General features: G+C 46.1%; 1 protein-coding gene across 1 annotated transcript in view; it reads left to right on the top strand.

Moving 5' to 3' along the window:
• The window catches only part of TAOK1 (TAO kinase 1), a 54,091-nt gene that overhangs the window by 1,729 nt on the left and 39,855 nt on the right, over positions 1–12,507 (top strand). The window lies entirely within an intron of this gene.

Below are 12,507 nucleotides of genomic sequence, written 5' to 3'. Positions count from 1 at the left end.
TAGAACAGCTTAAATTGCATTTAATCTCATTGAAAAATCACCTAAAGTAAAAGATCTTTGGATGGTTTGATTATTACTGTTATTATGATTTTGCCTTTAACTGGGCTAATGCTGCATGCAGGGGACCAGACATTGGAGCTAAAATTATATACAGAGGTGACTTAGGCCTCAGGTTGGACTATACTATACTATTCTGTATAGGTGAGGTCGGAGAATGTGAAATGTTTACTTCCATGTAAATAACGTTTCCATTTGTGCAGCTTTCATCCCTGCCTTATCCCATGTTATCCGTCAGGTCGTGTCACTGGGGTGACGTTCTTGATGTGCTGTAAGGCAGCCCAGCTTTGTGTGCTTGGTGGGACAAGTCAGAAGAGAAGCAGATATCGCAGGAATAATGACATCTTCAGATGTATCCTATGGTGGATTTCCTGTAACCAGGATGTGTTGTAGAGAACAATAGACGTGGCAAAGAGTTCAGAGTCCTTTTAAAGGTGTTGGAGTAGCTGACTGCAATGGGGCTCCACCTGGGCATGACCTGTATGCTTCCATCAGGTGCTTCAGATGCATCACCTCCAGTTCCCTTGTCTAGCAAAGGATCACTGGGTGTGCTGCTGCACTTGCCCTTCTGCAGGGCTGTACCTCTCTTCTTGCTTTGTAGAGGCTACATATATTTGCAAATGAACCTCATGTGGTTCATTTAACAGAATATTTCGTCCTATAAAATGCTCAGGGTTGGCCTGGGACTCCATGAACCAGGAAATGGTAAAGAAGCTGTGGTAAATATCACTCCTCCTATTCCATTCTCAATATGTACTGGAGAAGTCCTCTAGGATACGATCTTAGTAATTATCCAAGTGTTTTCTGGTCGTATTGAGATCACATTGGCAACACACATCATGTGTGGAAGTGTGCACCAGGAGCCTTGAGGATCCCTGGCCATTGGTGCTGCCAGCAGTGATGTGGGCCCTTGCCCTTTGAATTACAGTGGTTATGGGTGGCCATCAGCTCTCTCCTGTTCGAGCATGCTGTGGGGTTTGTTGTTTTTCCTCTGTGGGGCTGGAGGGCTTTGTGTTGTTCTTCCTCACTCAAACATGGTCAGAGGGGAAAGCTTCACTTCAGCTCTGGACTATTGTCACACCTGAACTGCATGGTTCTCCTATGCCCTGCAGCAGGGCTTGGTTCTGGATGACTTTGGTGTCCTCCCTTGGCCAACCTTTGTAGCAGGATGGTGAGGTGGCTTCATGCCTTCTGAGGTGGTTGGCTGTGCTGCCTACTATAACCTGTGAACACGACCTCTGCTCTGTGCAGTGCTGTGCTCTTCAGTGGGCTCCCAAGGCCCCAGAGCTCCATTTTGTTGCATGGCCTGTCCTCCACCCCCTGTTCCATGTGTGTCACTGCAGTGACTGCTCTTTGACCCCACTCTGAGCCCCTTCAGCCTCAGCAGCAGAAGGCAGACCCTAGGAAACGTGCAGTGGTGTGCTGCCATTTTGGTTGCTGTGCTGCTGGGTGAGTGCAGGAGAACACCAGCTCTAAGGTGGGTTTGTGCAGCCATGGAGCCACGGTTTAACCAAAGAAATGCTTGGGGGTAGATGGCTGTTGGTGGCACTTATCCCAGCATACATGGCTGTTAGGTTTGGGGATTCTTTGTTCTCATTGTTCTCTAATGGGCTGAGGAGATGCTCATCATACATTGATTTCTGCATTGAGAAGAGGCTAGAAAAAAATGGAGTGGATAGAGGGGCAGAAAACCACTAATCCCCTCATGTGAAGTTCCAGAGGGAGCTGAGCTGTGCAGAGCTGCAGCACCAAGAGTGAAAGCAGAACTTCAAATGTAGGAACGTGAAATGAGAGGTGAAGTGCAAAGTGTCTGAGGGGAAAAGGAGTGCACAGAGCAGGACGAAAGGATGGGGAGCAGCATAAAGCACCATTGGCTTTTAAGCACTGTATTCCTTTGGCCTTATCCGAGTGCTCATTTGCAGTATAAAACATGGGGGAAGAAATACTTTCTGAAGGTCCTTTGAAACGGGTGACTCCAAACATGGAGCATCTCAAAGCATTTTTTTAAACAAATATTTGGTGATGGCTGCAATTACAGGTTATTTTTGTTTGCCTTTTTTTCCCCTCAATACCAAAGGGAAGGCATTGAGAGCTCGTAATGCTTTGTCAGAAATCATTACACTGGTCACTCTTGATGTTTTTATTTTTCTTTGAACGTCCTGCTAAACCCTCCTGGTTTCTTTGGCAGTAGAAAAGGCAAGGTAGCCACTGTAAACACAGCGGGACGCAGCCAAAGCAGCAATGCCTTTTCTTCTAAATAGAGAAGTCTCCCTGCTTTACTCAGCTTGCTGAGTTGGTTGGGCATCTACCTGGCAGCATGGAGGTGATGTCTCCTTTCTCTTGGGCTCATGATGAGGATGGCCCAGCAGCTCTGAACATGAGGTGATGGCTCCTTAATAGGAGCAGACAGCAGGTGATAGTTTTGCCTGTTGTATTGCTTGGCTAGAAGGAGTTTTGATTTTCTCTGGAGGTCAGGATGGGGTGACAGCATGAGATTTCCATATTAGATAGTGTCCTTTGAGAGGGAAACACCAGAAGTGTTTTGTTTGGGGGAGAACTTAGACCTCGAGGAAAGAAGTAAAGCAGCACTGAGCTCGAGAGCTGGCGGGCTCTGTGGTTCTCCATGCTGTGATCTGCTGACCCCCATTACGGCCCTGCCTGCATCCAGGCTGTTTAGTGTGTGTAAAACATTCTCTCCTCCACTCATGGAGTTGCTGGGACAGCCCTCTGTCACAGCGGGGTGTCTGTGGGTTTGCCCTGGAGCTTTTGTGGGATATCGAGTCACATTTGAAAAGGAGATTTTGATATTTAATGCTCATCTCAGCCATCCCTGCTTGTAGCTTTCAGTCTGCAAGCCATTGTGTCATCTGCTTGAGTTCTTAAAATGTGAATAAAGTTGTTTTCCATCTTTCTCTTAAGCTAAAATCCTGTTTTCTTCTCTCCTGTGCCCCGCTGCTCGCTGAGCATCAGCCATTGGAGCAGCCGGATGAGCACCTCTCCTTGCTGGTTTGGCTTCACTTCGTTCTGCTCTGGGCCAAATTCTAACCTGAGGAAAGCTTTGGGACCCAGGAGCATGGGAAAGGGGAATATGTGAATTCAAGCATGCTGAAAGGATGGCGAACGTTTCTTGTAACAGCTTTTGGCTTGTTCCCCATCCATGTGTTCAGCCTGTTTTCCAAGCATCCAGAAATCCATCCTTTTCCCTGACGTGCTGCTGCTCAGAGGGAACTGCTGCAATGGGATTTACTGGGAGGAATCACATGTGGTATTGCACATCTCGGTTATTTTCGTTTCCCTCCTCCTCCTCGATATGCAATTGTTGTTTCTCCCCCCAGCCCCCCTCTGTAATCGTTGGCTCCCTCCCCCAGCCAAGGAGATGAGAGGAGAGGTTATTTTTGCTAATGCTGCTTCTCAAATAGGCCACGAGCATCCAGTAAGTAGCGCAGGAACTTTCTCCATGGGAAACCAGCAGTTATTAGGGTTTCTCAAGCTGTGTCCCAGTGGCAGTGCAACATGTTTCTGGAGCTCTGTGCCGTGCTTGTCGCTGCTGTCAGCTCCTCCCAGTCCCCACTTCCTTGTAACCCAATCTGAGGGCAGATCATGGGATTGGAGCACGCCTTGCTTTTCCCCGGTGCTGTGAATGTTTGGGCTGTCTGCATGTTCTTCACAGAGTAAACTGTACGTCGTGATCCTCATTTGTTGCTTGTTGTTTTTTTTTTTTGTTTTTTTTGGCTTTGCCTGTTCCAAAAAGCAGTTGACAGTTGTTAAAATCAGTTCTGGGCCAGGCACGATTTGATGCAATTAAACTGTGTTAAATGCGTTCCAGAACTGTTTCTTGGCCTAGATAGCAAACTAGTTAAACTCTGGCTTTGGAAGCTATTTCTGTATGGTTTGACCCCATACCCCTAGGTAAGCTCTCTACTTTTTCAGATCTCAAATACATGCAGGGTCTGTCTCCAAACCCTTGTCCCTCCCATGTCTCCTTGGGCTTTTTCATTACTATCAGCTTATCAAAGCCTTGAGAACCATGCACTGTAGTGATCTTGTTCTACAACCCATAAGGACAGAATGCATTGCAGTGAGAGGATTTTCCCTGGCATCAGCTGGATGGGTACAAACCCCACTGTCCAGCTGCTCAGTGTATCCTAGTGCAGAGGCAGGCTGTGAGGTTGGGGTTTTTGTGAAGGTTTTCCATTTTAATTAAAGAAGGAGGTAATCCAGGCCTTGACAAAATCTTACCCTGGCGTCTAGAAGTGCGTATCAGCATTGGGAAGGAAATAATGATGTGTTTCTGAGGCAGTGCCTTACTGAGAACATCAGGCTCCTTTTTCCTTATAGGTTAATTGCCATGTAGGCAAACCATGAACTCTTACCTGAGTTTTTGGCTTAATTTTCCTTCTTCCCATTCCACACAACCCCCCCTCTAACTCCTGCTTTGAAGTATTTAAAACTAGGTTGGTCTCTGGCTGGAGGTGCGTGGTAGAACCTCATGTTATTTCTTGCTGGGACCTGCCCGTTTTGCAGCAAGAATGCAGGGCAAGCCCATCTGAATGCTGATCACCCGTCCTTGGTGGAGAATGGGAGATTGTTTTTCCTTCATTGAGCACAACACGCAGGCAGGTGAAGCTGAGAGCATCGCCGTTCCAGAAGCCACGCTGCTGGACAGGAGGTGGGAAAGGTTTGTGAGGGTGCTGGGCCTGAGCTCAGCTGGTGTGAGTGGCTGTCACTGGAGATATTTCCTTCTCCCAGTGTGAGATGTCACTGCAGGCTGTTGCTGAGGCTTGGACCAGGCTCCTGCTGGATCAGCTGCTTTGCTGAAGGCCTGTGAGCAGAGCTGGGTTCACCAGTCCTACTTTCTTGCTAGTTGGGAAGATGGAGCTCAGGGTCTCAAGTGCTAAAATGACCTGGATTCAAGGAAATCACTGTGTTTGCTTTTTGTCCTGCCTAAGATCAGTTGTGGAAAAGGCAAGACCTCATCCTTACTGCTACTTTTGTTTTCGTTGCAATACACATGTTTTAAATTTGTTTGCAAAGCCAAGGTTGGACAAAGGATTTGTTCCCGATCTGACAATAACAAGCAGAGCAATTGGGATACTGGGCTAACATGAAAAGAGTTTATTTATAAAGATCATGGTTTGTGTGCACTGGGTTGCAATTAGAAGGACATAAGGAGCATTTAAATAATTATTGGTAGTTGATTAGAAAAGGTTTTGGTGTCACAGCTATGGATCTTTAAAAACACTTTGGTAAAACCCCTCAATTTTTCCATATATAGGCAGGTGTTCCTTCTCAAATAGCCCCAATCTATTACAGTAACGAGTGAATTGGTGTTTCCAAGCATTTTGGGTGTTACATTTTCCCCTGTTGCAGGGACTGTGGGCTCTCAGAGCCCTCCCTCTGCACTCCCTGCTATTGCAAACTGATGACTGCAGTGACTATAAATGGATATAATCACACTGCATTTTGTCGGGATCGCAAATATTGTTACGCTTAAATAGAAATAGATGTCATTAATATTAATACCGTGAGAAATGAAATATTAATAAACAAATAGAAATTAAAGTAACCTGTAATACGGAAGGATTGTCTTAAATATGTGATGCTTTTTTTTACTTTCCTCTGAGCTGACAGCTTGATAATAGTAATTCCCAGCTCTTAATTTCATCCTTAAATCTCAAGGAATTGGAAATGGGTGATGAATGCCTATTTATTTTTCATGTGCCTATTTATTTTCACATTCCTAAGGTGAGGTACAGAAGTGCAGGTGGAGGATGGAGTGAATGCCCAGCACTGCCATGGCAGAGGCAGCAGCTGAATGAAAGAACTCTGCATGGATGTAGCTGCAAGACTGGACACCCTTATGGAGATGTACAGAGGCAGAACACATCCCTACAGCCTGTTAGTGCAGTCCCTACCACAGCTGAATCTCAAACCTTCTGAAGGGTCTGGCTGTTGTGTAATGAACATACTGATGTTTGCTTTAAGGAGCTGAAGGCGTTCCCACCTGATGCACTGGGAGGAAGGAAGAGCTGTGAGCCCTGTAGCTGTCAGCATGCTGTGCTCAGCAATCAGTGGGGGTGTTAAGACGCATGGAGATGTGGCATTTAGGGACATAGTCAATGGGGATGGTGGGGGTGGGTTGGGATTGGACTTTTGGATCTGAGAGGTCTTCTCCAACCTGAGTGATTCTGTGATTGCAAAATACTGGCTTACATGGGTGTTGGAGGAACAAAGATGATACGGAGCAGCCTGAGTGGAAGGAGCATATCGTGTGAGTTATGATTCTGCTTGCCTGCTCATTTTCTGGTTTGGAGGCACAGAGCACCTGCTGATTTAGGGGTTTTCTCTTTGTGATTTCATGCCTGTGATTAGCATTTCTAAGTACGTGACACATGAGGCCTCACCACTAAAGCATGTTCTGCAAATGCATAACCAGAATTACAGTGATGGTCACTGTCAGTCTGTCCTAACGAGTTTCCGAGGGTAACCCAGCAGGATGCAGCGTGCTTTGCTGGGTCCATGTGATACAACAGGTCTTGGTCTGTCTGAGTAAAGTCCTTTCCATGAATGGAGCTGCCACCTCCTTGTGGTGCTTCCTTAATGGCAGCTGTTTGTCTCTCTTTAATTACTGGGGCGAGACATTAAAGTATTTCAGTAGTATCCCAGTGCCTTCCTATTGTACTCTCAAACCCTCCAGAAAATTTCAGCTGCTTGACAGATTGTATTTTGTCCCGTTTTGCCAGGATATCTCAAGGTAGGAGATGAACAGTGATAATAGGACTTGGGAGCTGCAGGGGGATGAGATCTGGTGTGATGGTGTCCTTAAATAAAGCTTTACCTGGACAAAGTCTCAGACCAATACCTGCTTAGTTGGTGCTACCATTGCAACGTCAGCCTTGAGTTAATAATCGAGCAGGCTTTAATACTGATCAACTTATATATAAGGTGAAGATGGCAATCTCATTAATTTTATATTTAATTACCAAAAAGTCAAAGCAAAGAGCTTTGGAATGATTTGTAACCATTGTGCTGTTCAGTGGCTCCTGGTGAAGCTGTGAGATCCTCAGGTGTTTAATACACCTTCCCCTTCTGTAATTTTCCTGTTTCTTTTTGCCTTGCTGTTTTTCACGTGTGTTTTTTGTTGTTTAAAATTGAGTCAGGAATAGTTAGGAGCAAGGAAAATGGCGCTGCAGCATCTAGTGAGGTGTCCTGAGTCTCCGAGAAGCTCCCTGGAGGTTTTCTTCCAAGATATTTCTCACTGAGGTCTGTCATTTCTGGGCCCACTGCTGGTGTCGATCTGCTGAGTTCAGGTGTTACTTGAAGGATAAATCTGCTTGTGACGTAGGCAGCTGGATCGTGTGCTCCTAACATGGGCTCTCCCAAGCTTTAATAGATAGAGACAAGGTACGAGTGACTCTCACTGCAGGAAACGTGGGCTTCCATCTGCAGATGTGCCTTTCTGCATGCATGCACATCTCACAGTCCCTCTGCCTCTGGTGCAGTGTGCTGTACTCGCTCTGCATGGAAGGTGTTCTGCAGTGCATTTATCTCACAGGGGGAAAAATAATTCCGTAAAGCCTTTCAGTGACAGTGGTTCCAAATTTGCAGTGACTGAGATGTGCTGTGCTTTGCTTTGTTCTACGTTCTATGTAGTAGGAGCCACTTGCCTAGGTAACTTGAAAGCAATCATAAAGCAAGCATTAAACAAGGTGGTGCTCAAGGTGTCTGTGTGGGCCAACAGTAGCCTGTTAACTTGAATCCTCCTGGCCTGGCAAGCATTGGGATCGTCACCTTCTCCTGTTTGGAACTGCTCTCCTGGGCTGCTTTTCTCTTAGCTGTGGGCATGTTGAGTTGAGTTATCTGAGCGCTACCAGTCGGGAGTTGAAGTTTGCATCTCATCTGCCTGAGAGCTCCTCGCTCCCATGGGGGCTTTGCTTTTTTTGTGTGTGTGATGTCATCATTCTGCGAGGTCTGCGCTTCAGCATCCTCCAGGAGCACAAAACCAGGGGACGAGACCAGAATTTCAAATGCAAGAAACAAGCAGATCTGATTCTTCCCCTCCTCCCTCCCCCTTTTCTCTTTGAAAGGAGCTCTCAAGCTGACTTCTTACAGCAGGAATTAGTTTAATAGAATAAAAGGGTGTGAGAGAAGCACAGTTATTTCTTTTCTCTTCTTGAGTTCTTCTCTTCCTGCCGTGTGTGCTGTAGGTAGTAAAGGATGTGATGAACATTATGTGCCAGATGCAAATGTATTTCTAGTTTATAAATATCTTGGTCCCCCTTGCCTGGGGGATCCGCTTTTTTCTAGCATAACCTTTCTGTGTTTCCACTGTTTTGCAGACATCCACATAAGACCTGCATAGCTGATTGCGCACTGAGTGGCCCCTACATCAGGTGTTCATATAAATGTTGGTGGCACTGACAGCCTTCCTGCAGGACTGCAAGGTCAGGGGAGCAGCCAGACCCAAGGGCAGGGCTGTTGGATCTATGGTGGTTCTGTTCTGGCCTGTGGAATTCAGAGTAAAGGCTGCCTTCCGTGTGGTTGGTTGGCTGCACTCAGCAATGTGGCCCAGGTAGATACCGACAGGTTTGTTGTTCTTCAGGCTCAAGCTCTGGGTATTCCTTTGGTCACAGTGACTTTGCAAAATAATCCTCAGATGGGTGATTTTAGGTAATTGGAGGCCACCAGCTCTGAACATGGGTCCTTAGGGGATTGGTTGGTGGTCTCCAAGAAGATACCTGAATGTACTAAGTTTGGGGGCAGCAGCAGTGCTGGAGCTGGTACTCCTCGTCCTGTTGCCTTCAAGAAACCTGACTGGTGCTTGGGTGCTCTTTATAGCTTCATCCAAATACTAAGTGCTGTTCTCTGGATGGCATGTTGAGTGCTCGGTAGCTCCCTGCCCAGCTGGGCTGCAGGGCTGACCTGCATGTGTGATGAGGGAGCAGCCCTGGCTCTCTGTGTCAGTTTTTGGGTATCAGGGGGTTGTCCTACTTTCCCTCCTCAAAATACAGAATCCTTAGAATTTGTAGAACAGCCACCTGCCTTTCCCTTTGTTTATTAGCCAACAGGAGCAGTCAGCAAATAGATCATCCTTTTCATAAAGGATGTGTTGCTTGAAATTTGACTGTGGTTTTCTTTCTTATTTGTGTGTTCGTACTGTCAAACAAAAGCCATAATCCATTATTCCAAACTGCTGAGAGAGAGGCTTCAAAATGCCAGGTATGAAATGATGCCACTCATTCAGGTACCAGTAGGAAATGATGCACGAGATGTTTTAGAACCCACAAAGAGGAAAGTTCTTTGTATGTGTGAATTTAGTATTCACAAAAGGTGTCACACTGACAGCCTGGGAGGCTGTGGAGATTGGGATGTTATTTATCCCTAGAGTAGATTCAATGCAGACTGCAATAGTGCAGGAACTGTGTGCGTTGTTCTGCTGTTGCACCCTACCCAGGCCATGATCGTTTAACAGTTGGCTTAAGAGGCAACATCAGACCTTTCTGTTCTTGCTGTGGGCTTCCATGATCTTAAGTCACCTCTTATTCATATACTTTACATCTTGTCTGTAAGCTGATTGCTTATTGCAGCTCTACTATGTGCTCGACAGATACCTTCAGTGAAAGTCTAGGTCTGATGTTTTGCCAGTTAAATAATGGCTTCTTAGGGGAAAGTACTGGGGAAGAAAAAGGAGATGGAGCACATTTTTCCAGACCCACTGTAGGCCTTGATGAATGCCCACCAACCTGTGAGTGGAGATCCCATAGGTGTGGCCTGCATTGCATTGACATGGCTGGTGTTAGTCATGCAAAGCTGTCTTCCTCATTCTGCAGGCTGGGGAGCAGTAGGTCTGAGTTGTGATCTGCTTTCTTCAAGCTGTGTTGGCTGTGTTTGGATACCATAGACTGATAATGAATCAGCTTCAGAATGAATTGTCTTTATTTCAGGGATATGACTATTTTACTTTGAACCAACAGAACAAAAGCAGGTAGTGAATACAAAGGAAAAACAACAGAACCAAAGCACAGCAGATGGTGTCTCTTTGAAAAGGTCCAACATCCTTCAGCAAGATCTGTCCCACTGCTCATGTGGGACTGTTCCATGTCTGTCCTTACCCTCTGCTGCATTACTTCTGTATCTCAGCAGAACCACATCACTATGGTGTGTATTTAAAGACAACCCCAAGGAAACCCTTCAGACCATGCTTTTTAATCCCACTTAGGCTGCACAATGTGGTTACAGCTCTGGGCAGCAGCGCTTCTATTATCTTCAGCCTCCATGTGCAATGGTGTGTTTGTGTCTCTGGGTAGAATGGTCTGGCTTTGCTGAAGTCACTGATTGCCTTTGGATCTAAGGCTCATCATGAGAGCCGCCATTGCCGGCCAGCAACATGCAGGCTTCCAGCTCAATCCCTGCCTGCAGTGAGTGCTTATGGAGGAGAATAAGATTATTTTAATTGGCTTTTTCTTTGCAGTGCCTTTGCTTTACTGCATCTCTCAAAGGTCAATGTCAGCAAAGTCACTTGCTGGTAGCTCCCTCCTCATGCAAAAGCCATGGACCAGGGTCCTTGAGTCAGGTAGGACAACAACCTTGCTTTTAGAAAGCCTAAGGGAGAGCAGGTTCTACTGTATTACAATTAACCTCTTCTTTAAAGGCACATGAAATAGTCTCACCCATCATCTGAAGCAATCAAATCATTGTTCCCCTCAGCTGAAGAGTAGAGGTGGTCGCTGGTGTATTTTTTTCATTCATTTGCTTTTGTGAATGATCACAGAGAACAGCTGGATTAAGCAGCCTTGTGTGTGAGCACACCAAGAGCCTGTGAAATATAGAATGTCCTGTTGGATCTGTGCTGTTGGAATAGACCAATTCCTGATTACATCTTTCTGTCGAATTTAGGATGGATGTGTTTTTCCTGTAGCTGAAATTACCTTTTCAGCCTTAAAATACTTTAATGCTTACTAGGTACATTCAAGCAACTTGAGTGCTTTCCTTCTCACTTCAGTCTAGAAGAAACTGCAGTATTTCTTGCTTGGGAGCAGTGGAATTGCTGTGTTGGAAACATGTTTTTGAAGATGCTTCCACCCAGAATCGATCCATACAAAATGGACCTTGAGCACCACAACCTGCTCTGTGCACCTTGTTTCTGTGTTGTTCTGAGTATTTCCTTCGGGTGCAAATGTTCACCTATCTCCTTCATGCTTACATTTAGGACAATGTGGGGACAAGATGTACCTGTTTACCCTCTGTGTGTGCAGTGACCAAACCTGTCTACCTGTGGAGAGGCAGCTAAGCAGCAGGTACCTAAGTCCACAAAAGGACCCCCCAGCATTGGAGCAGTCCATCCATGCATCACCCCCCTAGTGATACATAGAGATCGCAGTGATATAGGCTGATTGTAACAGGTGAGCTTGTTTTATGTAAGTTTGTGATGCCAAAGGAAGGTTGGGGTGATGGAGAGCTGGAGGTGTGCAGCAGAGGGGAGGAAGGCAGCGAGCAGCAGTGGGTTGGCATGGAGCTGGCAGGATGAGTTCTGACACTTTCTAATTCTGGAGCGCTTGCCTTTGTAACCTTAATAATTTTGTTCTAATACACTGGATACAAAAAAATCACGTTGTATGTTCTGAGGAATTTGGTTACTATGGTAATGGGTCTATAAGTACATAGGAGATAAGATGTCAGCAATCAGAACAGCTGTAATTTAGCACACAGACCTGCGATTGCCTGGATTGGGGATGCAGGCCTCTACAAACTTCAGCTTCAATCTCCTGCTTTGCTGCCAGAATGCCTGATCCTGTGTGAAAGTGACGTCAGAGCTTCTACAATAAATCTTTCAGTTTGATGGAATTTCAGCAGACATGCCCGAAATTTCTGGGTAAACAGAGCACATACCTCCCTCTGTGCCAGGGGAGGGAGGTCTCTGTGTTCCCACCCAGCCTCTGGGTGCACTGCCAGCATTTCTCAGGCCTGGGGATGGAGAGGTTACAAGGGGAGGACTGTCCTGACCAGGACAAAGCTGGCAGGCTCGTTCAGAAGGATGGAATAGGCCAAAGGACTTGCAGTAATGGGAACATGGATGGGACCATATAAAGTGCATAGCCATGCAGTAACAACAGAGATCCTGCGTGAAGGTGTGGTTTGTTAGGAAGGAGAGGATGTGAACAGCTTGGGTGTATCTGTTGATAACATGGTGACTGTGGCACTGAATGGGGCACAGCGCAGCTCTGTGCTTGTCCCTCGTCATGAAAAAGGGAAGAGAACCATTTAAACTTTTGAAGGCGGTGCTGCAGAAAGAGTAAAGTGTGGACTGACAGATGATAAATACAAACTGCAGATCAGTCCTAATCAGTTCTTAAATTGGCTCCTAATCCAAACAGGATGGGGTTCTGGAGCAGCCTAGTAGTCAGAATGGTGGCTTTAAGAAGCCCTCAGGGATCTGGCCATCATTTGATG

The sequence above is a fragment of the Coturnix japonica genome, chromosome 22 (assembly GCF_054131305.1).
Source record: "Coturnix japonica strain WE chromosome 22, WE-NBRP24, whole genome shotgun sequence".
Lineage (NCBI taxonomy): Eukaryota > Metazoa > Chordata > Aves > Galliformes > Phasianidae > Coturnix > Coturnix japonica.
The sequence above is the reverse complement of the archived record's forward strand: the minus strand, read 5'-3'. Positions and strand labels throughout refer to the sequence as shown.